Raw genomic sequence first — 26,417 nt, forward strand, 5'->3', positions numbered from 1 at the left:
GATGCAGGAATAGAGGTGCAGAAACGTGAGATGATTTTCCAGGATCACAAAATAATTGAGCATTACACACACACACACACACACACACATACACACACACACACACACACATATAATGAGAACCAAGGTATAGTTGGAAAACTTCAAGGGAGAATAGTACCTTCCCTGATGTACACCCCTATTAAAATTACTTTATATATCCCTGGTGTTGATTTAATCTGTTTACATGTTATTCCTTCCAATTCTCTCATCCCCAAAGAGAATAAAAGTTGCTTGAGGGCTGTGAGAGTTTTATTATTTATCTTTGTATTCTGGGAGTCTAACACTCTTGCTCTTGAAGTAGGTTCTTAAAAACTACTTAATGTATGAACAAGTCATTCTTAGGTAAAGAGTGTAATACGGTGACTATGGTTCAGATAACTTTGAAGATAAGAACAAGGAAGAACTAGAAAGCAGAGAAAATAAATTAGAGGTATAAACTTTAACTTGATGTGATGGAGTTAAGACAGACTAGATTTTTCCTTCCCCATTGGTAATAATACTGTTACTAGTCTTCTTGTGTGTTCCAGAGTTTTCTCTTGACCTCTTCATACTCTGTAACTCTGACTCTCCCATAACTAATAGAAATATACTTGGAAGTTACTTTATATAGCAAGACCTTGAGAAAACATACACACACACACACACACACACACACACACACAGAGCTTTTCCATGTTTTCAGGTTTGTAATCAAAGATGGAAAAAAGAAAGGAAACCTAAAGTTATTCTTTTCTTTGCAATAATGTAGGATTTATTATTTTTTAATTTTAATTTTATTTTTAAATTGTAGAATAAAACAAGGAATTATCTGCCCCCTCTCTAGCATCACCAGCCTGTTCTGCTCCCTAAGTCTCCTTTTCCCCTGCTCAATCAAATATTATAAAGTCTCTGTCATCAAATAGCTTTTATCTTCTCCCTGCCTCAATGGCTCCTATAACATTTTCCCAGTTTTTTTCTTACATCCTTGCCACTCTGTTCTTGTCTTCTTTTCTGACCTCCCTTGATTTTCCCTCCCTTGGTTTCTTCCCCAGACCCTGTCTTTAGAATCCGTTCATTCTCTTGATGATCTCATCCATTCTCCAGGATTCAGTAACCTCCCACTTTTGGAAATCTCTTAAACCTACACTCCCAGATGTGATCTGTCACCTGTGCTCTAATTCTAACCCTACATGCTTATAGTGTCATGGAAAGGACACTAAGTCAGAGGTTCCAGTTTCTCATCCAGCTTCTGTTAAAACCTAGATGCATGACATTATGTAAGCTACACAGTCTTTCTCAGCTTCAAAACCCTCATCTCTAAGGAGAGGGGATCAAATGAAGTGACCTCTAGTGTCCCCTCTCATTCTAATTTTTTAAAAATTATTCAGCACAAAGTACAGAGGATATTTCTAGATACTAAGGGGAGATATAAAAATTAAATAAGGCATGGGTCCAGTCCTCCTGGGGTTTATAGTTTAGAAAAGATATGTGCCAGGAAAAAGACTGTGATACAAAAGTGCTAAATACATGAAAAAGGTTCAAAGAGCTGTAGGAAGTTATAGGAGTGAAATATTGTCAAACGGGGAATAAAGAAAACCTTTAGAGAGGAGGTGGCCTTTAAGTGGGATCTAATCTGTCTACAGGCAGTGTGGGTGATGGAGAAGAAAGGAAGAAGACATTCCAGGCATAGGAAACAGCACTCTGCAAAGACAAAAAATATTGGGGAGTATCTAAAGGGTAACAAGCTGTGTAGTTTGACTGAGACATGGAGTACATGGAAGGGAGCAGTATGAGATAAGATGGGAAAGGCAGAGTGGCACCAGGTTATGGAATGCTTTGGATGCCAAGCACAATTCTACCACTTTCACAGGCCATACCTTTTTATGTGACCTAACATCTACTATAATGAGGAACAGGGCAAAAATATGGCTTAGGCACTTGACTGTTAAATAAACTTTGAATTATGATGATCTATGAAATATAATTGTAAAACAACACTCTGTAAGAGATAAAAACACTTACAAATTAAGATGAATCTATTTTGTCACTTTTGCCAACTGAATTGTATAAGGAGGATCATCCTGTAGAATGATACATGAGAATAAAATACGAGATCCCCCAAAGTCCATATAGATCAGCTTGCCAATGTGTATTTTATGTGATCAACTGAAGATAAATCATTGGTCAAGCCAGTTCCCTTTTGCTGTCTTGGCCAATAGGGGTTTTCAAAAGTTCTGAGACAGATCTTGACATAGAATGGAAGAGGGTAAAGATAGTTCCTCAGAATCAAGTCTAAAATAGCAAAGACCAAGTCAGTCTCCATGCTTTATGCTCACCACTGTGTTATATTCCATATGCAGCTATACACAGCAGGGAGATCTGCCCCGTAGGGAACCAAAGAGACAAATGGTAGGCTACCAAAGTCTTGTGTGTCTTCCTTAGTAGCTGTGAACTGTGTATCTTTGTGGGCATCACTGAACACAAGAGGAACCACACAAAAATAGTTGTGTGAATTATGTTATGTTTATCCTGGAAAGTGCAATATTGGGGAGCGATTAATGGTCCTGCTTCACTCCAATGATGACTGGGAAATCTCAAGAGCACAGTCCAATATCCAGAACCTATGCAAACATGCCATCAGGAACCTGACATACAATACTGATGAACTTCTCTGGGCAACCAAATTTTACTGCAATCTTCCATAAGCCCTCAGCACTGACAGTTATAAAAGCTTTGGCCAAATAAATAAACTTTATGTCCAAGCTTTGTTCTGATCCAAGAATTTCTCCTGGAGTTATTAGGCAGCAAACATCATGTCAACTATTCTTCATTTCTTTTTGAAGGCACACTGGCTTTCATGTAGATGACTATCTTCCAGGTGAACAATCAACCTAGTAAGAGGGACTCTAGCAAAAATCTTGCTGGCAATGTCTAAAAGAGAGAGATGCCTCCTCCGTCCACCCCCACTTCCCATTATGATTGTCAAGAGACAACCTATTTCTTTTTTTTTCTTTATAAATATTGACAATGGTGGCATCCTTGAACTTCCAAGGGATAATCTCCACTTGCTAATAACGCAGAGGATTTCAGTCAGCTTTTGTATGATCAGTGGACCCTCTGCCTTCTAACTCTCAGCTGGAATAGAATCAGCATCAGATATTTTGCTACACATGAGGAGCCAAAGGATATTCAAAACCTCTTCTTTAGTTGTAAGTTCAATGACAGAGAGATTTTACTTCAACCTAAGATATATATGGTCATTGACTTCAGCACTGATTGGTAAGGATCTGTTGAGAACACTATGGAGGTTTTCAGACCATCTCTCCAGGATTATGTCCTTATCACTAATCATTATGGTTTCATCAGCATGGAGCAGTTGAGGTGTCCCATAGGTCTTTGCCCCATAAATAGCCTTTAGGGCATCATAAAAGTGCTTTGTATTGTTACTATCAGTGTAAAACTAAATTTTATATGGCTTCTTACCGAGTCAAGAATCCTGCATTACTCTAAACTTCACATGCACTTTACTCTTGGTGGAGTCAAACATTGCCTTCTTAGAGATGAATGAATTCTCTTGTGCTAAACATTGTGGAGTTCTTGTTTTCCGTTTAGCAGTTCTGAATTTCCCCATCGTTTTTGTCAAACCAGTCTTGATGTTTACAATCTCTCTGGCCAAGATGAGCAAATACGATGTTCTACACCAAATCACTGAAGACTGCCCTCTTTTTCTCTGCTCTGCTATTGACAACTTTTTGTTGGCTCAGTTTTCCCTTCAAGTTAACAACAAATTGATCATGCACAGAGAAACATTTTGATTTGTTGACATTAAGTCTTAGGGTAGTTATCTTGCCTTACAGCTGCCCCTTTTGTTAAATATAAATGTTTAACTTGGAGAGGATAAGTCTATGATTGGTCCAGCCACATATCACCTTCATCTTTCTCACTTCTTGTCTTTTACTTCTCCTTAAAATGATTTATTCTGTTAAATGCTTATTTTTGCTGTGAAGGTGAATCTACAAAGCTTTATTGCATTAAAATAAATGGAAGACAGTTTTGGTGATGAAAATGTCATGAGATACACAAGTATTTGGTAGTAAGTGACCATATGCTGTTGCTATTTCTGACTCCATTCCTCCTAAGGATTCCCTGCCATGTCCAGTAGCCTATTCCTACAGTAGCATTAAAGTCATCCAAAATTATAAGCTTATCCTTTTTGCACCTTGATGATGAATGTTTTCAGGTCTTCATAAAGTTTTCTTTGACCTTTTCAGGGTTTGTCAGGTGGGAGCATGCACATTGATGATATTGGCATGGCACTTCCTTGCAAATGGCAATCATATTGTCATGAACCTTATATTCACTCCTTTTGGAAGGCATGCTACCTTGTCAGGCTAGATTAGATTTGATCTTGAAACCTACTCCAGCTTCATGGCACCCCTCCTCACTGTGCCCACTCCAGGAATGTATGTATAAAACTGTGATTTCAGTGAGCTGGCCTTCATTTGCCAGTGTTGGTTCACTCAGGGCTGCTATTTGGATGTAATACCTGCTGAGTTCTCATGCAACAAGAGCTGTTTGTCTTTTAGGTCTACATGTTGTCAGTAAGAGTGTACACATTCCATGTACCAATGGTGAGTAGAATTATCTTTACAAAAGTTGTTATACATTTTGTGTGTTGTGTGTGTGTTTCAACCACAGGGTAGGATTCCAGTCTGCCACAGTACATAGGCCTGGGTTAGGTTAGGTGATGCAGACATTTTTAGGGCATTCTTTTAGGTCCCTTCTCACAATAGAAGGTGAGCAATGAGGTCATTCAGAATGGCCGTTCAGACACCCAAGGGCTTCCAAATCTCACTGCTGCTTCAGGGCAGTGAGAGGACTCTATGGCCTTGAACACCTGTGTGCAGGGTTGTGACTTACAGCTGCCAAAGTATCCATACCTGCTGTTTCATCACTATCCCACAGCCACTTTGAGATAGGTAAAAATGGTAAAATGGTGTGGATGATATCCTTTAACTCATGAATAAATTGGATTTAAATGGTGCAGTCGTTGAAGTCATTGGCCTCAGTTTCTCTTCCAGAGGCATTGGAGTCCAGTGGCAAGACAAAAGTCAAAATGACTGGTAATGGTTTGAGATGCAGTAGATGACCTTGGCATCTTCAGTGTCTAACCAGGCTCGAAGTGTTCCATAGTGCCTGCTTCTGGCTTCTTCATGGCCCATTGGAAGAAATTTTTCAAATCTCCCTATTCTTCTGGGGGAAGTTTTCACATTTTTGATGTAAATACCCCCTCTTCACTTACTGATAGATTTGAGGCCCCTCAAATCTATTGAGACTCAACCTGGTTTAGCCTACTTGCTGAAATGGTTTACTGAGGTGTAGCTGAGACACATAGTACAGCTTCTGAGAGTCACAGTTGGGTGGCAGGTGGACACCAAAGATGTAAAGCAGCCTCGAAAAATAGTTTGGTAGACCTTACATCAGAGGTAATAGTCTTTCCTGAACACTCATACATATTCATATATTTCAACTCAATCTTTAAGATAACGTTACAAAGCCAAAAATAAAATAGGCCTTGCTCTCAAGGAGTTTATCTTCAACTGGAAGGATACAATATGCAGACAGATAAGTAAATACCTGATGTTGAGGAGGGAAAGAGCAATAACTAAGAGAATCAGTAATGACCTCATGTAGGTGGTGGTTCAGCTTTGCAGGAAGCAAAGGATCTCAACTGGTGGAAGTGAGATAGGACTGAATTCCAGGCACTGGAGATAGACTCTTCCCTAGATATGAAGATAGCAAATTGAATGTCAAACTTAAGGACTAGCTCGTAGATTGGAAAGTGCTTATAAGGCAGATACTTTATAGATGAAAAAAAAAAATTGAGGCCAAGAGATGTTAAGCAAATTGCAATAGTCACACAGTTCAGATAGGATTTGAATTTTATTTAACTACATCATGACCTAACACATTTCAATAAGCTTAGTATGGATATGGAGTAGTAAAAAGATAAAATAAAACAGTTCCTGCTCTCAATAAATCATTCATACAAATAACTAGCACAGAAGGCAAACCATTATAATTTAAAAGGAAAATTCCAGACAAAATGTTCTGAGAAATTTGAGGCAGGAGAGATAACTTTCAAGGAAAGTCGTATGAAGGAAATGGTATTTGAGGTAGCCCTTGATGGAGGGGAAGGATTTTAATTGGCAGTATTTGGAGACTTGGTAAGCAGTATGAATTTTGTCTTTAACCCTCAGGGGGAGCTGAAGAGCAAGCTATAGAAATCTTTGCAAGAGGAACCTAGATTTGGAATAGTAGAAAGAACACTAGGAAAGGCACACACACAGTTCTTTCTCCTTGTTTCTATCTTTCATGATCAAGCAACTGGAGAGACCTAGTTGTCTGTCTTCTGTATAGTTTGGAACTAGTATGTCTCAAAACCACTCCCCCAATACAATTCATGCAATCTGAGGACAGGGACTATTTTATTTGTTGCCTTTCTATCTCTGTTTTTTAGCACAATATCTGGCACTTAGTAGGTACTTCATAAATATGTGTTAATTGATTTATTATTAAGTAAACATACTCCCTGGGATCCAACCAGCAAGGTACTGATGTATAATCTAATTTCATTTTTTACAGCAAATTTTCTATATCTATGTCTTTAGCATTATTAATAAGAATTATATTCTCATTTTGTAAAAGTCATTTCTGAATGAATTCAAATATTTATAGTGAGCTGGAAATTTCCCAGAGTGTTCACTTGTTTGCAAGTGTTCTTTAGGTGCTTCTCTTCCATTCTCCTTGAACTCTAAAATCCTTTCCTAACAAGAACCCAAAATATTAAATATATTCTTTTACTTTTCCAAGTGAATTTTAGAGAGGTAGACAGAGGCCTCAAACAACTGGAAATAAAAATAGCATTTTGGGTCAACTCTTTAGTGGCTATTTGACTTTTGATCTGCAGTCCTGCTACATCACTTAGAGATCGTTTTATAGGCAAAACCATCCTTTAATGAGATCCCTGGGAGGCAGTGTAGTACCATGAAAAGAGCGTTCTATTTGGAGACAGAAGATGTTTGTTCAAATTCCACCTGTCACTAATACCTGTGTCACCTTTGTTAAGTTGCTGAACTTTTCTGGGCCTTTGATTTCTCATGTGTAAAATGAGGAAGTTAGGCTGGATGAGTTCCAATGCCTTTCCCTATTCTAACTCTATTTTGTTTTTGGTAATTAGTTTAATGTCTAATATTCCTATTCCATTATTATTCTATTATTAATGTCCAATAATAATAGCAAGCATTTGTATATTACTTTAAGGTTTACAAAGAGTTTACATATTATCTAATTTGATCCTCACAACAACCCTGTGAGATAAGTTCTGGTATTATTCCCATTTTACAGAAGAGGAAATTAAGACCAAGAGAGGCTAGGTGACTTATCCAGGGTGGCAGAGTTAAATGTCTAAGGTGGGATTTGAAGTCTGAGTTCAAGTACAGTACTCTTACTCACTGAAACCTAGCTACCTCTACAAAGCCTACTAGATGAAGAAAAAGTTTCCAGGGAAAGAAAAGTGATGTCTCAGAGATCCCCAGTTCTTGTGTTTTCCTTACCAACCTGATTCTCCCATAGCCCAATACAATTGTTTTTGTGGACAATGATATTAATAAAGCTTTGAGTTCCCTTGCTTCTCCTCCTCCTCCTCCTCCTCCTCCTCCTCCTCCTCCTCCTTCTTCTTCTTCTTCTTCTTCTTCTTCTTCTTCTTCTTCTTCTTCTTCTTCTTCTTCTTCTTCTTCTTCTTCTTCTTCTTCTTCTCTCTCTCTCTCTCTCTCTCTCTCTCTCTCTCTCTCTCTCTCTCTCTCTCTCTCTCTCTCTCTCTCTCTCTCTCTCTCCGTTCCCCTCTCTGTCTCTGTGTTTCTCTCTGTCTCTCTCTTTTCTCTCTGTCTCTCTCTTTCTGTCTCTCTGTCTTTTTCTCCTTGTCTCTCCTCTCTCTCCCTCTCTCTGTCTTTCTCTCTGTGTCTCTGTCTCTCTCTCTTCTCTGTCTCACTGGGCAGAGAAAAAGCCATCTGCTTTGTGTGATAAACACCATCCCAGACTCCAGCTCTGTAGCCCCAAGCTTGTTCTCACTGTCACCATCATACCCCACACTCTGAGACCACCCACAGATACTCCTTCTACCAAGGCCCTGAATTCTTTGATGAATTCAATTAGCTTGGGGTTGGGTAGTCTGGTCACAGAATTTAGGGTACAGGATACTCTTAGCAGGGCTGCAGATTCAGAACTCTCAAACACTTCATGCTCACATTATGGGGAGTGCAAGCCCTCTACTTGAAACCCAGAAGCTTCCTGAAGAGGGTGCCCAGGGCTTCCTGGCCCTCCCCAGCCCCAAACCCAGTCCTACCACCATTGACGACATATAGCAATACAGCAATGAAGGAAGCATTTGCTTCTGAAAATGTATCTTTTCTTCATTCACAAAATCAAAAACCTCTCCTGGGTTTGATCAGCATCTCCTTTGATGTGGCTCTTCCGAATTGTCTGTGCATCACTCTGTCTTCCGAAAGGGTGGAGACTTGCAAATGAAAGCAGGATGATAGGGTTTGATTGAAATATAGAACTACTGAACACAATGTCTTAAAAGCAACAGTGTGTCTCCTCACTCCCTCCCTCCAACCCCCAAGCTGATACAGAACAATAGTTCTCAAGACCTCACAAAGAAGTCTTCCCAGATCCACTCTATAGATTTCTTCCTAGGGAGTACATGTCTATTGCCCATTCTATAACAGCTCATCAAGCAGAATTTGCTCCCATCAATGGTGAAGTGATTTCCATGCAGCGAGGCACTGTGGAGAAATTAATTTTAGGTCAGAAAAAAATATTTTTTCATGAAAATTTTAGCCCTCAAACCCTTTCCTACAATGAAAGGGACAGGGCTGACAATTCAGTTGCTCCATTTTGAAGACTTTATGAGCTGGTTCACCCTGAGGTTGGTGCTATATTGCCATTCTGTGTGCGTTGTTCCATCTCCAAAAACAGAATTGGAAGATAATTCAGTAACTGTGGCCCTGACTCCCTTACATAGTCATTTGCTCATAAACAAGCATGTGCACATGTGTAACCTTTAGTATGTCAGTTTACCTTCTGTGGAACTTATTTCTACTACATGAGTGGGGATAGCCTTTTTTGATTGACTGGATATATATTTAAAACTAATACAAACAAGGTTTTCACTCTCTTTCTGCCATCTTTCCTGCTGTGAGGCTAGTTGCTGCTCCCAACCTAGACAAATAGGTGATGAAATGAATCTGGACTTGTTTGTCTCTGTTTTGGGCTATTTGTCCTCAGTTTCAGTTGTCCAGGAATTGGAGACATGGAAACCTTGGAGCCAGTAATCCAGGCAGACTGGTGCAGTAGGGGGAATCAGCAGGTCCTATGTCAGGCAAAGTGCATGCTCAAAGCCAGGTTATACATACTCATCACAAGAAGTGGGAGGCGTAATCCCTTCTCCTCCCTGGAATCTTGCTAAAGCAAAATGGAATTTCCAACTCATCCATCAAGACAAGAAGAAAAAGAGGCTCAGTTAGAAGCAGCACAGACATAGCTAACTTGTAGATTAGGGCATAAGCATAAAAGTTATAGGACATTTTGCTTTCACAAAAGGCAAGCAATTTAGGTTTATTTACATGCAAAAAGAATAATTGGGACATTTCTTCTGACCAGTTGAACTCTAGTGATTCCAAATTTTTCACAAATTTAATGAACATAGCATATCAATCCTTATATAGTATTAAAGAAAAAAAAACCCACATTTCTCCAGGATCTCATTGTTCAATGTATTTAAAAAATCAGAAGTCCTGGGCAAAGAATCTTTCTCTAGGACTCCTTCCAAAAGCAAAGGGCCATATTTTATTTCATATAAGGCCCCATGTGTTACACAGTGAACAAGATGAATGCAAAGAAGAATATTTAATCCAAAAGATAATTACAAATGTACAAGCACACTCCCCCCACACACACACACTTCAACACATAGAAGGCATGATGGTCCCCCCCATATACATACATGTGCTACTCAGTCTCTGGGGAGGGGAAGGGGTTTAAATTCATAGCTCAGCTCATTTCCCATAGAACATAGTACCAGTTCCAAATCCAAAATCTCCCTCAGGTTCCCAAGCATCCTGGCTTATTAGGGCTTCCCTAGTCAGCTTGGTTGGCTACTGCATCACCCTGCTTGCAATCCTGGCTCCAAGGTCTCTAAAGGTCTAAGTACTCAGATCATCAGGACCTCCTCTGATACCTAAAATGGAAGACAAACAACACAGAACAGAAATAAACACACAAACAAAAAACCCTACCCCCTAGTTCCATTTCTTAGAACTGAGTAAAAGAGAGAAAACAAGCCAAAGGCCTTCAAACACATTCAATTCATGGCACCTACAATGTCTACAACAGCTAGAAGTTCAGCAGAAGTACAGCAGGAAAGGAGTGAGCAAACAGTCCCATAGCTCCATTTGTAAAGATGCAGACAGACAACCAGGGAAGCTATAGCCACCCATGTGGTAGAGAAAAAGTTGCCTCCACATTGTGGTTGTTTCTCATCCCATGTTTTTGAAGAGGATCAGTAGCCTCATAGGCAATGTCTTGACTTGTGCATGAACTGGATTTAGCCAAGGCAGAGATGTACAATTGTTAATATAACTCTCTCTGCCAAAGTCATCAAGGTCTGGTGGCAAGACAAAAGTCAAGAAGACTGGCAATGGCTTGGGTTGCACTGGAAAACCTTGGCATCTTTGATGTCAGATCAGGCTCTAGGAGCTCCACAGCATCTGCTTCTGTGGCCTCCATGGTCATTGGAACAAATTGTTCTCTTCTGCCTATTCACATGCTTAAAGTCAATACCACTCCCCCAACTCAACTAATAGGGATTTGAGGCCTGACAGTTACCCTCAACTTGGCTTTAGCCTGTTTGCCCAGATGGTCTACCAAGGAGTGGCCACTGGGAAGGTTGGAGCCACAGGCGAGAGCTGGGAAAATCAGGTGGACACAATGTGGATGAGCAGCCCTGAAAAGGGCTCAACAGCCCTCACACTCAGTTATTCCCCCCTAAAGACTCCTTTAGTGTGACCCCATGGACCATACTGTCCGTGGGGTTTTCTTGGCAAAGATGCTGAAGTGGTTTGGCATTTTCGTCTGTAGTGGAAGAAGCTGGCTCTGCATTAGGCCCCACCTTTAAAAGATGGAAACTTGTGTTTAGGAAAAGGACATTTGGATTTTTCCAGAAATCCTGGAGGACTCACTCTTAACTTTTATTTTGGATCATGTTGACTGATGAAACTTAAAACACTCTGCAGAGTAATACATTTTTAAAAATCTTCTAATTAGAGGAAGTCCTAAATTTCAGTTAGAATGAAAATAAAGATGTCCTTTTTTTTACACATAAAGGTCAAGGATCCCTTGAAATTTATCTGCAGATGGGAAACCATAGATGCCACATTAAGAACCTTTGCTGTACAGTGTACAAAACAATGAATCCTCGTCTTAGAAGTCAACCAATTCTAGCCAAATTTTGTCATCAGCATAGATGCATCAAGTACCACCTGACAAAATTTAGCTTTTTTGGAGAATTACTTTAATGAGAACCATGTTTTGGATAACTTATCAGATTCTTCCTTTTCCTTCCTCATGCTGTTGATGCTTCTCCCTTTCTGTTTTTTTCATCCTTTAAATTTTTTTTTCACATTTCTCTTTGATATTTCCTCCTTGAAGCACCATTTTAGTTAATTAAAAAAAAATAAAATAGCAAGAGATTGTTGGACTTAAACATTCACTTATCTTTCTGTACTCTTTCTTAATCTTTCCCCCAACTCCTAAACAACCCAGGGATACTTGGTTTTCTCAGTGTCTTCCACTGTGGTTCCTTATCCAGATCTCTGTGTCGGTGGAGTATCCCATGTTTTCTTTCTCAACCCTTAACAAAGCTTCCATTCATTCCTTAAGGCCATATACCAATGGTACAGGGTCATGGGATCATAGATTTTGAATGCAAAAGCATCTTAGAATATTACCTTGTCCCAAACCATCATTTTAAAAATAAGGGAACTGAATCCCAGACAAATTAAATGACATACCCAAGGTGATCATAATGCCTGGCCCAAGTAGGGAGTACAATTAATGACTGTATAACAGAGTATAGCTAAATTGTCTTACTTATAGGGATCCACTGATAAATGCCTAACAAGCAGCTCTCTGTAGGAACAAAATGTACAGAGGACACATTTTTAAGTTTAATCTGACATATTAAGATTTTTCCCAATTAGTTTCTTAAATCTAGAGAATCAACAAAATAATGAATCAAGCCTTGATTTGTAGCATTTGATGATTTCTGAAGTGTGAACGCTAATGCTGAAAATTGTTAAATGGGATCCAGTGACCTGGTTTGAGCTGGCTCCAGGAAACCTCTGCTTATATTAGAGCAGAAGCTTAAAATTGATCATCTAGAGGAGGGCAGCCAGCTTGTTGAAAGTCTTTAAGACTTGACATATAAGAACTAGTTAGGGCGTGGGGTGGACCTTAGCAATATTTAGCTTGGAAAAGAGAAGGTTACGAGGTGTGGAGGATGAGCATGTGAGCATATGATAGCAATCTTCAAGTAACTGGACATCTGTAATGTGAAAAAGGAATTAGATTGTTCTATTTGCCTACAGGGCTGAAATTAGAGCAATGGATAGAAGTGACAAAAAGGGCAGACAGATATAGACTTGATGTAAGGAAAATAAAATATAGCTAGGGAGAATCTGAAGACCTTTCTCTGGATACAAAGAGATCCCTCTCACTAGACATCTTCAAGCAAATACTGGGTAACTACTTCTCAGGTACCTTATAGAGATGATTTTTTTTTCAGGTATACATTGGTGCTGAGGGCCTCTGAACTCCCTTCCAACTCTGAAATTCTATGAACTTGTCATTACCAGGAGTAACTTATGCTCATTCACCTAGAAGTTAGGAGTACAACATCAATTTATAATAGTTTCTACTTATCTATGGATCTGTTATAGTATTGTTTAATGTTACTATAATTTTAAAAATTAAAATAATTTAAAAAATAATTTTAGTTTTATTATAAACATATATGTATGCATATAAATATGTGTGTATATGTACATATATATATATACACACATACACATATCTATGCTTATATATAGATATCTACTTTTTTGTTTCCCTTGATATTCATTCAAGCTTAAATTTTAAAGGCCTGGCTTGAATTTTGATCATCGCACTATATTCTGGTTTAAAATACTTTCTTTTCCAAATCTCTTGAAAGAATATTCTAATAAGACTTCCCCTAATACAGGAATTCACCTACCTTAATTGTACCTCTGCAAATTTTTTATCTCTTTATTATATTCACATATATACAAAGTCAGTGGTGTGCTGATAAATGATCAACAACCAGCTTTCCTTTCCAAAAAAGTAAACAGGAGGCATACTTTGAAGTTAAATCTGCCTTATTAACATTTTCTCCCTCATTTTCTTAAATCTAAACAACAACTTAATAATAAATCAAGCGCCTATTTATTGCATTTATCAATGTCTAATGTATAAATTCTGACACTAAAAATTTCAGAAACAACTAACTCTCGTGGGCAGGTATGACCTGACTCCAGCATACCCTTGCCATCTATAATATGTAGGTGGTGCAGTGGATAGATCCTTGCCCTTAGAATCAGAAAGACTCTTCTTCATGAGTTCAAATCTGGCCTTGGATCCAAGTCACTTAACCCTATTTGGCTTCGTTTCCTCATCTATAAAATGAACTGGAGAAGGAAGTGGCAAACCACTTCAGTATCTTTGCCAAGAAAACTCCAATTGTGGTCATGAAGAGTTGAACGTGACTGAAATGATTCAACAACAACAATATGATAGGTATATGGAAACAGAAGATAATATAGGCTGGTGGAAATTGTATGGAATTTGTAATTTAAAAATCTGGGCTCAAATTATGTGTAACCTTGGGTAAGTAATTTAAATTGTCAGTCTTAGTTTTCTCATCTCCAAAATGAGAAGGTTTCACTGTGTGACCTTGAGCCTCATCCAGCTTTGACATGATATGTTATCATTTTCTGGATAAGGTTTTGCATCTATTGCCCTCCCTGATTTCCTCTCTTTGAAATAAGATAACTCTCCTAGGATGATCTCATCACTTCTAATCTCATCACCATTTATCTGAACTCAAGTCTTGATGGACACCACCTTCCTCAGCCTCCTCTCCTCTCTGATTGGAGGATTGAGTTGCAAGCTCCTCCCAATGCCTTCCTTTATAGAGGGCAGAAACTGTACCACAGATCACTCTGCTTTGCCTCTGCTGTTCTGCCCGGTTCCAAGCAAGTCCAGGACTGTATTCCTCTAGGTCTCATTCCTATTACTATTCTCCCTTTATTGCCTCCTTTTGTGGGTTGTCTTCCAATTTAGATGGTGAGTTCCTTGGGTTCAAGAACTGTTGTTTTGTTAATTATATCTCCAGTGCTTAGCACAGTGACTGCCACATCATAGGTGCTTAATAAATGCATATTGAATATTTTGTTGAATTCTGATCTCCCCAGAACTGAAAATTAAAAATTTTGATGCACCATAGACTTATGTCTGGGAGGGAACTTATTGGATATTTAGTCTAACCCCTTGTTCTACAGATGTGGAAGATAAGTCCCAGAACGATTAAGTGCCTTGCTCAGGGTCACATAGATAGGAAGTAGAAGAGCCAATATTCAAATTATGAATTCTCAGACTCCAAATGTAGGGATCTCTCTGAATCTGTCTGCATCTCCCCATAATTTTGTAAAGATTACTTTTTGTCAATATGACAATCTTCCTGAGGACATGCATTTATACCTCTGTCCCTAAGGCCTAGAATGATCTGGCCCCTCATCTCTACCTCTTTTACCACTTAATTTCCCTGATTTTATCAGAGAATCAACTCACACCTCTATTTTTTCATGAAGCCTTATCCAGTTACTCCAGCTGCTAGTCCCCTTCCCTCTGAGATTTCCTTCCATCTCCTCTGTAAATATCTTGCATATAACTAGCTATTTGCATGCCATCTCTACCTTGAAGAAAAAGAGCTATTTTTGTCTTTAGAAAAAAGCTTCATCACAGTTTTTGGCCCATAGTCATTACTTACTGTATGTTTATTGACTGAATGAATGACAGAATGAAACCTATACAAAACAACCAATATTGCCCTCTTGGCATTAGTTGTACATTTGCAAGAGAATGACAATGGTAATCATGATTATAGTTACTGAGATTTATAGAAAATAAATATAGAAATCTTCCGAATTGTCTGTGCATCATTTTGACCATGATGCTGTGGAGTAGGAGTTACACTCTTGTTACATATGAGAAAACTGAGGCTAAGGGAAGTTAAATTATTTGCCCAGGATAACACAGCTAATAAATGTTGATGCCACACCTTCCTAAATACAAGTCCAAACACCCTATCCACTATTCCATTCTACCTCTTAGAATGGGAGCCACAAGTTGACAGTGACAGTGATATTCTAGGCTAACTCAAGTTAATTCACTTATGTGAGTCAAAGAGTATACATTACCAATTGATTAATAAGGAGTGACTTAGGTACAGGAAAATTTATCTTAATGGTTTTAGCTATCAGATACCTACTTGAAAGCTCTCTAAAAACACAAATAAAATATTTTTATCCCATAAAATTATGTTAGCATTTGCTAACATTTGTATTAGTCTCTGATTAATTTTTATTGGTAATGAAACTGAACAGAGAGATCGAAACTGAAGATGGATTATGAGTATAAGAATACTTGGGGGCATGAGAAGCATGCCTACTTTCATAATCAGAAGGAATTTTGTAGAAAAGTAAGAACAATGAATACTAAGATCAAAAAAAAAAATTTTTCTCAAAACGAGCATCTCAGTATCTTCCTTTCCTTCTCCATCAGCTGGATTAGACTGCCCAGTACCATCTCTCCTGACTCAATCTCTCCACAAAGAGTCAAGACTGCCATGCATACTGAAAAGATTCAGTATACCATCAAGTTAGATGAAGCTGAAAAATTTAAATGTTGAAAACTTTGAATAAAATATACTAGACAACAGGTTCTTTAATATAGTGCATGGTATGATAGAAGTAGTATTTCTGAAGGCAGTAACTCAGTTACTACTCCACAGTTATCTTTTCACTATTCACTATCCCTTATTGGATCTTTTCTACAGATATATTTATAATAACACTTTAAGATTTTGCAAAGTATTTTTCTTATGTTAACTCATTTGGTCCTGCCAATAGAATTAACCTTGTGAAAGTAGGTATGATTATTTTCCATGTTTTTATGTATGAAGAAACTGAAGTTACCTGATTTATCCAGGATGATATAACTATGAAGTATTTGAGGTGTGATTTGAATTTGGGTGTCCCTGACTACAGGCAGTTCTAGTACTCTATATACTGTGCACTCAAACATCCTGGTTCTGTTACTCTACCATCACGTTACAAGAAAGAATGGGAGAAAAGAGGTATTAGACTGACTACCAAACTGAAGGTCTTATACAGCTGTTGTGCTGACCTCATTGTTGTATGCCTATGAAACATGGACAGTTGACCAGCACCATGCCAGGAAACTTAATCACGTCCCTTTGAACTGTCTCAGGAAGATTCTGAAGATCATCTGGCAGGCTAAGGTACCAGACACTGAGGTCCTTGCTCAAACTAAACTGGCAAGCATTCAAACTATGCTTTAGAGAGCACAACTCTAATGGGCTGGTCATGTACTTTGAATGCAAAATGTATGCTTGCCAAAAGCACTATTTTATAGAGAACTTGCATGGGGCAGGAGATTACATGATGGTCAGAAGAAGTGATACAAGGACAGTCCCAAGGTTTCTCTCAAGAACTTTGGATTTAATTGTGCAACGTGGGAGATACTGGTACAGGACTGCTTAACATGGCGTGCCCACATCAGAAACAGTGTTGTGCTCTTTGAGCAAAGCAGAATTGAGACAGCACAAAGTAAATGTAGGATGCACAAATTTGGAGTATCCACCCCAAATGTTCACATAGACTAACTGTGCCCAAGTTATAGAAGAGCATTCTGAGCTCATATTGGTCTGATCAGCCACAGTCTGACATACTGAAACTTGACTCTATCATGGTGATGTCATTTTGGTCCTCTTCGAGAATGAAGGATAACAACCAACCAACAAAAAAGTACTTGTTGAATATATTCCCTGTTCCTAGCAACATGGTTGACAACTTTTTGATTATGTTTGAAAAGGAAGTCTTTCCAAGTATGGGTAGCACTAGATGGCCTCTGAGGTCTCTTTGATCTCTAGCATTCTATATCATTGTGTAAAATATAGAAGTATATGTCATGATCCATGCCTCTAGTGCATAATTGGAAGGACATACATAAAAAATATAAAGATTATGAAACACTTTAATTGAGTGCTAAATTGTGTTCTGACAAGTATGTGACTAGTGTGCGTGAGAGTAGAAAAGAAAAAAATATGATGTTAGTGGGCCTTCAGCTGGTCCTTGAAAGAAGGGTGGGATTTGACTTGTCATAGAAGACTGAGTCATCCCTGATAATGTCCTCTAGTGGGCAACATACATTAATGCCTCTATCCAAACCCTGAAGAAGCACCTATAGGCATCTCAGGCCATTTCCAGGAGCTTGTGTTCTTCTGTCTTCCTCTTTCACCTTCCTGAAAATCATTGCTCTGCCTGCAATAAATATGCAATAATAACAAACTCTAGGCTATATGGCACTTGAAAGAAAAGTATAGTTATGAAGTCGAAAACTGACTGACTGACTGAATAAAACCACATTCGAAGCTTGTTTCAAAGGAATCCAATCTTTGATACTTTCATATACAAATCTGACATCAAAGGGAAATTCTAGGATCTGTCAGATTTCTTCTTTCTAGTAAGGGATGAAACAGTTAGCCTGCTGTCAGTCAGTTAACATGATAATTAGACAGTGTGATAATACAGTTATCCTGTTGTTTACAATCCTTGATCATATATTGTAATTATAAATATAGGCCACATAAGCCAATGACTTAATTATAACCTTGATGGTAGACTCATAGGAGGAAAAAAACAAACCAATCATCCTCAGGGTAGAAAAAGAGTCTTTTGAATTTCTTTTTTAATCAATCTGCAGTAAACACTTAAAAAAATGTATTGAAGTGCTGATGCTGTACCTAATTTCCAGACTGATAATGGTCTTAATGAAGGCATAATGACACAAATTTCCTTAAGTATTTAATTCAAACAGTGCGTTCATCATATCATGCACCATGTTAGAGAACCTGCTGTCTATAGTATATTCTGTCCAAAGTCCTCAGGATTTGAATCTCTCAGCTTCATCTGATAGCCTTGTTGATGCTTTCAGTGAGCAAGGCAGTCTCAACTCACTGAGGAGGATGGGGCCAGGAGAGATGGTGTTGAGCAGTCTGATCCAATTGATATAGAAGGAAGGGAAAATGTTTTTACTGATGATGGTATTCATTATTCTTGCTTTTCCACAGAATGTACTCAAATCATGAAGGTAAGTATGCTTCTCATGCCCCTATGTATTTGTATGCTCACAATCCATCTCACAAAATCATAGGACTTGAGAGTTGAAAGGAGTGTCACTGGGTCATCTGGTCTAACCTTTACATGAAGGAATCACCACTTTAACACCCCAGTCTAGCTCTCCTGCTTCCTTCCTTTATCTCACCAACCCAATTTCTCTCTACTCTTCATAAGGAAATCTCTAAAATATGGCCACTAACCTACTTGTTCCCTACACACCTTGTCATCCTCACCATGCTACCTTTCCCTGTGCCATTCCAGGTCTACTTTTTTTATCCAATCTTCTTCAGTACTTACATTTGTAACTCTGACAGCATATATACTTCTATGAATGGTGACAGATCCCAGCTCTCTTATAAGTTAGTACTTCAAAAGATTGCACCTTGTGAGCTGTTCTGACTTAAATATTTCATTCTTTAACCAATCTGGTGATGAGACTCACTGACTTTATCTAGGTTTGTCCTCAGAGAACAAATATAATGTCACTGGGTCTGCATTTGAATTCTTTCGCCCCTTTAAGGACATGGTAGGACATGTGTGGTGGTGGCATAGCCTTTAGGAACCCCGAGTCATTTCCATTCTTTAATGAAAAATCAGAGAAAAGCACTCATTTCTACATCAAGCTAAACTACTTAATTTACTTCAAAACCCAGATCACAGATCTCTTCCTTTAATTTTGTTATAATTAGCTGAATCCATTCATTTCACTTCTCATCAACCTCTCCTCACTAACAGTGGAGTTCTTTACATTTGTAGTATGATAATAACAATACTATCCAAGACTTAAATGGTACCTGCTATGTGCCAGGCACTGTGCTAAGCACTTTTTACAAATATTATTTCATCTTACCTATTTATAATTTTGTTCTTCAGTTAGGTCATGTGATCTATCTTTTCTAAATATACCATAAGCCACATGAGAACAGAAATTTTATACTTTGTTCACAGTATTGATTTGCTGACAAAATAATTTTTGTGAGGGAGTGTGATATAGTGCATGATGCAATGCACTTGGAATCACAAAGACCTGGGTTCAAATTCTGCCTCAATTGCCTTCTAGATAGGGTACTTGGCAATTCACTTAAATTCTCTGTGTGTCAGTTTCTTCATATGCAAAATGAAGGGCTTGAATTTAAAAGCCTCCATGGTTCCTTCCATCTTGAAATCTATGATCCTCTAATTCTAGTTGTAGAAAGAGCATTGAATTTGAAGTTTAAAAAAATGAGTTCACATCCTAGCTCTGTCACTTGAAAGGATAGAATAGATATTGAAAGAATGCAAATAACAAAAGTTTGAAAGAACAAAAAGAATCTGATGATACAGAGAGGAATCCTAATCTGTTTGGGGAAATTAGAGGGTAGACAACTGTGACACAGACTAGGAAAATATGAAAAACATTTGGAGCTACATAATAATTATGAGGCTCATTCTAAATACAGTGGAATTGAGCCCTCTGAAAAGAAAGTTATTTCTCACTTTTCAAGGAATGATAGGGAGGGTCCACAGGTGACACAACAAAAGTTTTGGAAGCATAATAGCATATACAGGCTATAGGTGTATTGCCTCAACCTCCCCTCAAATTGATAGGTGAGGTTCCCAGAATATATCTACTTCTCTCCTCAGAGTTCTATTCCATAAGCTTCATGGGATCTAAAAAGTGATTTTCAAGTCTTTAATTCATGAACTCCCACTGATGTCCTTCTCCCATGATTATCTGGTGATAGCACTCAGATAGACTCATTTGGCTTTTAGAAGGGGTATCTATTAAGGTGGTATAAGAAAGACAATTGGTACAAAATATCCTCATAAATCTATGAAACATTCCAACAGAAGCACATACAGGATCCAGGGAAGAAGTTGTCCATAGTTAGGGAGTACACGGGACAAAAGTGGTAATTTGTATCTCCTAGAAGTCTTTTTGCTGGATTCAAGCTGTTTTCCTTAAGGAGTAGCTTTTCTGCCAGACACCTGTAGAGTCTTGAATCTGCCTTCATTGTGTCTAGTCTAAACTGTCCTTGGCTTCTGATGTAGAAACAATTATAAAGGGGCACTGCTAGGGTGATGATCAGAAGTTCAAAATCCACTGGGACTTCCCTCCCCCCGCCCCCACCACATTTAGTTTAATGTGTGCATTCGATTGATTTGATGTGATTTCCAGGACTTGTCCACACCTAGTTTATGCCATTGACTGATTCAACTGTGTTATTTTCTCACCAATTAAGATATCAGAGCTAAGTGAAGTGGGGCAATTGATTGTTTAATTTCATCATCCTCTTCATTTTCACAACATTCAAAGGTAACAATGAAGCTAGTAGCTTCTAGCTTGGTCAGCTCTAAAAAGTAGGAAACTTGGTCATAACTGGAAGGTGTAATGCCACCATTATTGGTATCTAGAGGTAGTATATAGCTAGGAGATTTGAAGATGAGGGCAAGCAATTTCTGATTGGCCATAATTGTGGAGACTTGGCAGAGTTGATTGCTGACAAATAAAGGTTCAAAATCATCTAAATGTCTGGGGGTTCAAAAGAATATATGACATGTTCCATTGTTTTGGATGCTCAGGAGACTTCTCTAAATTGGACATATTTTTAGGTCTTTCTCTTGATAGTGACCAATGGGAAGGCAGACACGGAAGCTAAGTGATGTTTTGCCCTTTCCTTCTCCTTTGCCCCCAGGGTCTCTTGTGTACTATTTATGCTGAATATTGTTTCAATGACTGGAGTTCAGTGTTCTAGTACAGTAAAGTTAGTGATGATAAAGGTCTTTCTGAGAAAATGTAACCCTCCTATTATAGACAAAATTATTTGAGACTCTATAAAATATTTTTGAGCTTCAGACATGACAAAAAGGAAACATTTAGAACAGCTTAGGAGAATAAGAGAAAATCAGTGGTAACTAGTGTCTTTCTGCAGAGGGGTCCTGAAGCAGCCATAAGTTGAACTCACCTAAATATTAAAGAGATATGCCATTCTCCCACATCATGCATTAAAGTTATAGCAAAGAACCTTTTAAGACATTTTTAGTTTGATCACCACAACCCACTTCAGGTGATACATCTAGGGACAGACAATACCACCAAAAGGAACCTGAAAAGATTTTTAGAGATTATGAATTCTTATCAAGAATGGGAGGTCTCAGTGATACAGTTAGTATTTTATCACGTTGCAAATTGAAGGCAGCTTCTTCAGAAAAGAAAGATCCATTTGGGTAATGAATAACTGGTTAAGAAAATGAAGTTGGAGATAGAAAGCAGTGTTTTTGAAGATAGGGAGTGCTTCATTTTAGGTTTATATCATATATATATATATATATATACACATATACATGTATATGTATATATGTGTGTATATATATATATATATTTATATACACATATACATGTATATGTATATATGTGTGTATATATATATATATTTATATATAGTGACTTAAGCATAATAGGCTCTTCAAAAATAATATTATTGAGGGGATAGAGCCAAGATGATGGAGCAGAAGCAGGGACCAGCTAGAACTCTCATCCCAAACACCTCAAAAAAACCTATAAAAATTAATCTAAACAAATTCTAGAGCAGAAGAAGCCATAAAATGACAGACTGAAGCTAATTTCCAGCCCACTACAATCTGGAAGGTTGATGGGAAAAGTCTATTTCACCAGTTTGGGAACAGAGCTCAGTGTGGCATGGGTTATGCCAGCACAGACAGAGGAAGAACAGGTCTTAGGGGACTGAATCATGGGTGGCTGATCTGGATTCAAGAATTATCAACTCACAAATGCTAAAGACAGCATCAAAGGTCAGTGAGAAGGGTCTTTCACCTGGCTGGGAGGGGTGTGCCAGTCAGGCCTCAGTCCCAACTCAGCCCCAGGGGAGCTACAACCACTGCTGAAATGGAGGCTGCTTCTGGAGACCTCCACTTAACAAAACTCAAAAGTCAAATAATTGACTGGGAAAATGAGCAAACAGGGAAAAAGAAACAGACTATCTACTCTTCCTTTCTTGGTGAAGAGGTATTTTCTTATGTCAAAGGTGATGGGGAAGATCAAAACATATAGCCAGAAGTCAACAAAGTCAAAGCTTCTGCACCCAAAACCTCTAAGAAAAATATGAATTTGTTTTAGGCCATGGAATAGCTCAAAAAGATTTTGAAAATCAAGTGAGAGAAGTAGAGGAAAAATTGAGAAGAGAAATGAGAGTGATGCAAGAAAATCATGAAAAATGAGTTAGCAGTTTGTTAAAGGAAACCCCTCCCCAAATGCTGAAGAAAATAACTCCTTTAAAATTAGACTAACCCAAAGGGCAAAAGAGGTCCAAAAAAATCAATGAGGAGAAGAATGCCTTAAAAAGCAGAATGAAAGAAAGGGTCTAAAAGCTCATTGAAGAAAATAATTCTTTACAAATTGGAATGGAGCAAATGGAAAATAATGACTTTATGAGAAATCAAGAAATTATAAAACAAAACCAAAAGAATGAAAAAATAGAAGACAGTGTCAAGTATCTCGTTGGAAAAAAAGCTCACTTGGAAAATGGATCCAGGAGAGAGAATTTAAAAATTTTTGGACTACCTGAAAGCCATGATCAAAAAAAGAACATAGACATCATCTTTCAAGAAATTATCAAGGAAAACTGCCTTGATATTCTAGAACCAGAGGGACAAATAGAAATGGAAAGAATGTAAATGGAAAGAATTCATCAGTCACTTTCTGAAAGAGATTCTAAGAGGAAAATTCCTAGGAATATTGTGGCCAAATTCCAGAGTTCCCAGGTCAAAGAGAAAATATTACAAGCAGCCAAAAACAATTCACTGCTATGGAAACACAATCAGGATTGAGCAGCTTCTACACTAAGGGATCAATTTCTAGAAGTGAAAGCAGGTAGGATTAGAATCCAGAATCACCTACTCAGCAAAATGGAGTTTAATACTTCAGAGGGAAAAAATGGAATTTCAATGAAATAGAGGATTTCCAAGCATTGTTGTTGAAAAGACCAGAGCCAAATAGAAAATTTGACTTTCAAATACAAGAGTGAAGAGAAGCATGAAAAGGTAAACAGAAAAGAAAAACCATAAGGGACTTATTAAAGTTGAACTGTTTACATTCCTACATGGAAAGGTGATACTTGTAACTCATGAGACCATTCTCTCTCTGTCTCTGTTGCTCTCTCTGTCTCTCTTTTTGTGTCTCTGTGTCTCTGTCTGTCTGTCTGTCTGTCTGTCTGTCTCTCTACATATATATATATATATATATATATATATATATATATATATATATATATATATATATATATATATATATATATATATATATATGAAATTACCTGACTTTTGGAATTTTATTTTCATTTTTTTCATTAAATCAGTGAAAACAGATAATAGAAGAAAGAAAAAGGCAGTGATTGTGTATATATGTATGTATATATACATATAGAGAGAGAGACAGAGACAGAGAGACAGAGAGAAACAGAGAGCACAGAGTGAGCTGAATATGAAGGGATGATATCTAAAAATAAAATAAAGGGTTTGAGAGGAATGTACTAGGAAAATGAGAAAGGGAGAAGTAGAATGTAGTTAATCATCTTACATAAAAGAGGCAAGAAAGAGCTTTTACAATGGAGGAGTAGAAGGGGAAGGTGAGAGGGAATAAGTGAGCCTTCTTTTCATTGGATTTGGCTTCAGGAGGGAATAACATACACACTGAATTGGATATGGGAGTTTATCTTTCCCTATAGGAAAGCAGGGAGAAAGAGGGGAAGAGAAGAGGTATAATAGAAGGGACAGCAGATTGGGGGAAGGGGTAATAAGAAGCAAACACTTTTGTAGAGGGACAGGTCAAAGGAGAGAACTGAATAAATGGAGAACAGGACAGGATAGAAGGAAATATGGTTAGTCTTTCACAACATGACTGTCATGGAAATCTTTTACATGACCACACATGCACAACCTATATTGAATTGCTTGCATTGTCAATGAGGGACAGGGGGAAGGGAGAGAATGTGGAACTCAAAGCTTTAAAAATGAATGCTAAAAAATTGTTTTTACATGCAATTAGGAAATAAGACATACAGGCAGTGAGGTATAGAAATCTATCCTACCCTACAGGAAGACAGAAGGGAAGGGAATGGGGCAGAGGGGTGACAGAAGGGAGGGCAGATTAGAGGAAAGGGTAGTTAGAATACACACTATTCTGGGGTAAGGGGGTGATGGGGAGAAAATTTGAAATTCAAAATTTTGTGGAAGTGAATATTGAAAACTTAAAATAAGTAAATTTATTAATAAAAAAGAAAAAAATAGTACTATTGATATGCTTTGCTTTTATACCATCTACATTACCCCTGTATCCTCTCTATTTACAATCTTTGAGGTTTACTTCTCATACAATAGAAAAAGAAAAAAGGGAATATAAAATTGACCAATATGTTGATTTAAAAAATTGAAAATATATGCTATTATTCACACCCATGAATCTTGCACCTCAATAATAGAGTATACAGATCAATGACAGAGTATAAGGATCTCTGTAATAGAGTATACACATCATGACTTCTTAAGTCACGGTTGTTTTTTCTGTAATTTTGTTACATTAATATTCAGGGTTGTTTTTTTGTTTTGTTTTCCTTTGTGTTTACATTGTTGCAACCAATGTGTGTATTGTTTTCTTGGTTCAGCTTATTTCACTACAAATCAGTTCATGCAAGTATTTGTCTCATATTTGTTGTTTCTTATTGGACAGTAATATTCCTTTATCTTGATGTACTCAACTTTTTTTATAGTTATTCCTCAGTCAATAAACAAATATCTACTTAGTTTCCAATTCTTTGGTACTACACATACACATGCGCACGTGTGCGCGCACACACACACACACACACACAAACCAACTGCTGTTATAAATATGTTGATGAATATGGAATCTCTTTTTTTTATATATCTCTATATATACTTGTGGATTCAGCCAAGAGCACTCTAAGTTCTATAGGCTGGTTGGTGGTACAGTGGATAAAATGCTGGATCTAGAATCAGAAAGACCAAAGTTCAAAAGTGGCCTGAGATGCTTACTAGCTATGTGATCATGGGAAAGTCACTTAATCTCTGTTTACCTCAGTTTCCTCAACTGTAAAATGTGGATAATAATAGCACTTACTTGCCAGGGCTTCTGTGAAGATCAAATGAGATAGTACTTGCAAAACCCTTAATACAGTGTCTGGTATATAATAGGAATGGTACAAATACTATCTATAATTATTGTTATTGTTATTAAATTAAATTCAGAGTTATGAAGATAGGAAGAAAACTGTTCATATATACCTGTCAAGCCATATGATACGGCAGACATGAGATAAAAGAAGAATTTCAGTGGAAGGGACAAATAATTTACAGAAAACAATTAGATTAGATTCACTTAAAAATATTTTATATCAATTATATATTTATATCAATTAAATGTTATTTTTACAAAATATATAGCCATCACCAGCCCACCAGCCCAAAATCTTGTCCCATGACCACCAAGGGAAGTCAATGCTTGGACCCAGAAATATCTGGGTTCAAGTCCCAGCTCTAATTTTTAATGACACTTGACTGGGCAAATCTCTTAAAGTCTCAATGCTCTATAAAACTTCCTGTGACAATAAGTTGGAGAAAACATTTCAACCTATGTTGGTAGAGGGGTTTCCATACTTGAGAGTTCTTAATGTTAATAAAACAATTAATAATAATAACAATAGCATTAATAATCAGATCCAATCATTATCCCTAATTATAAGTGTACATTTCTTTTATTTGTTT

The sequence above is a fragment of the Notamacropus eugenii genome, chromosome Y, assembly GCF_028372415.1.
Source record: "Notamacropus eugenii isolate mMacEug1 chromosome Y, mMacEug1.pri_v2, whole genome shotgun sequence".
In the NCBI taxonomy this organism is placed as follows: domain Eukaryota; kingdom Metazoa; phylum Chordata; class Mammalia; order Diprotodontia; family Macropodidae; genus Notamacropus; species Notamacropus eugenii.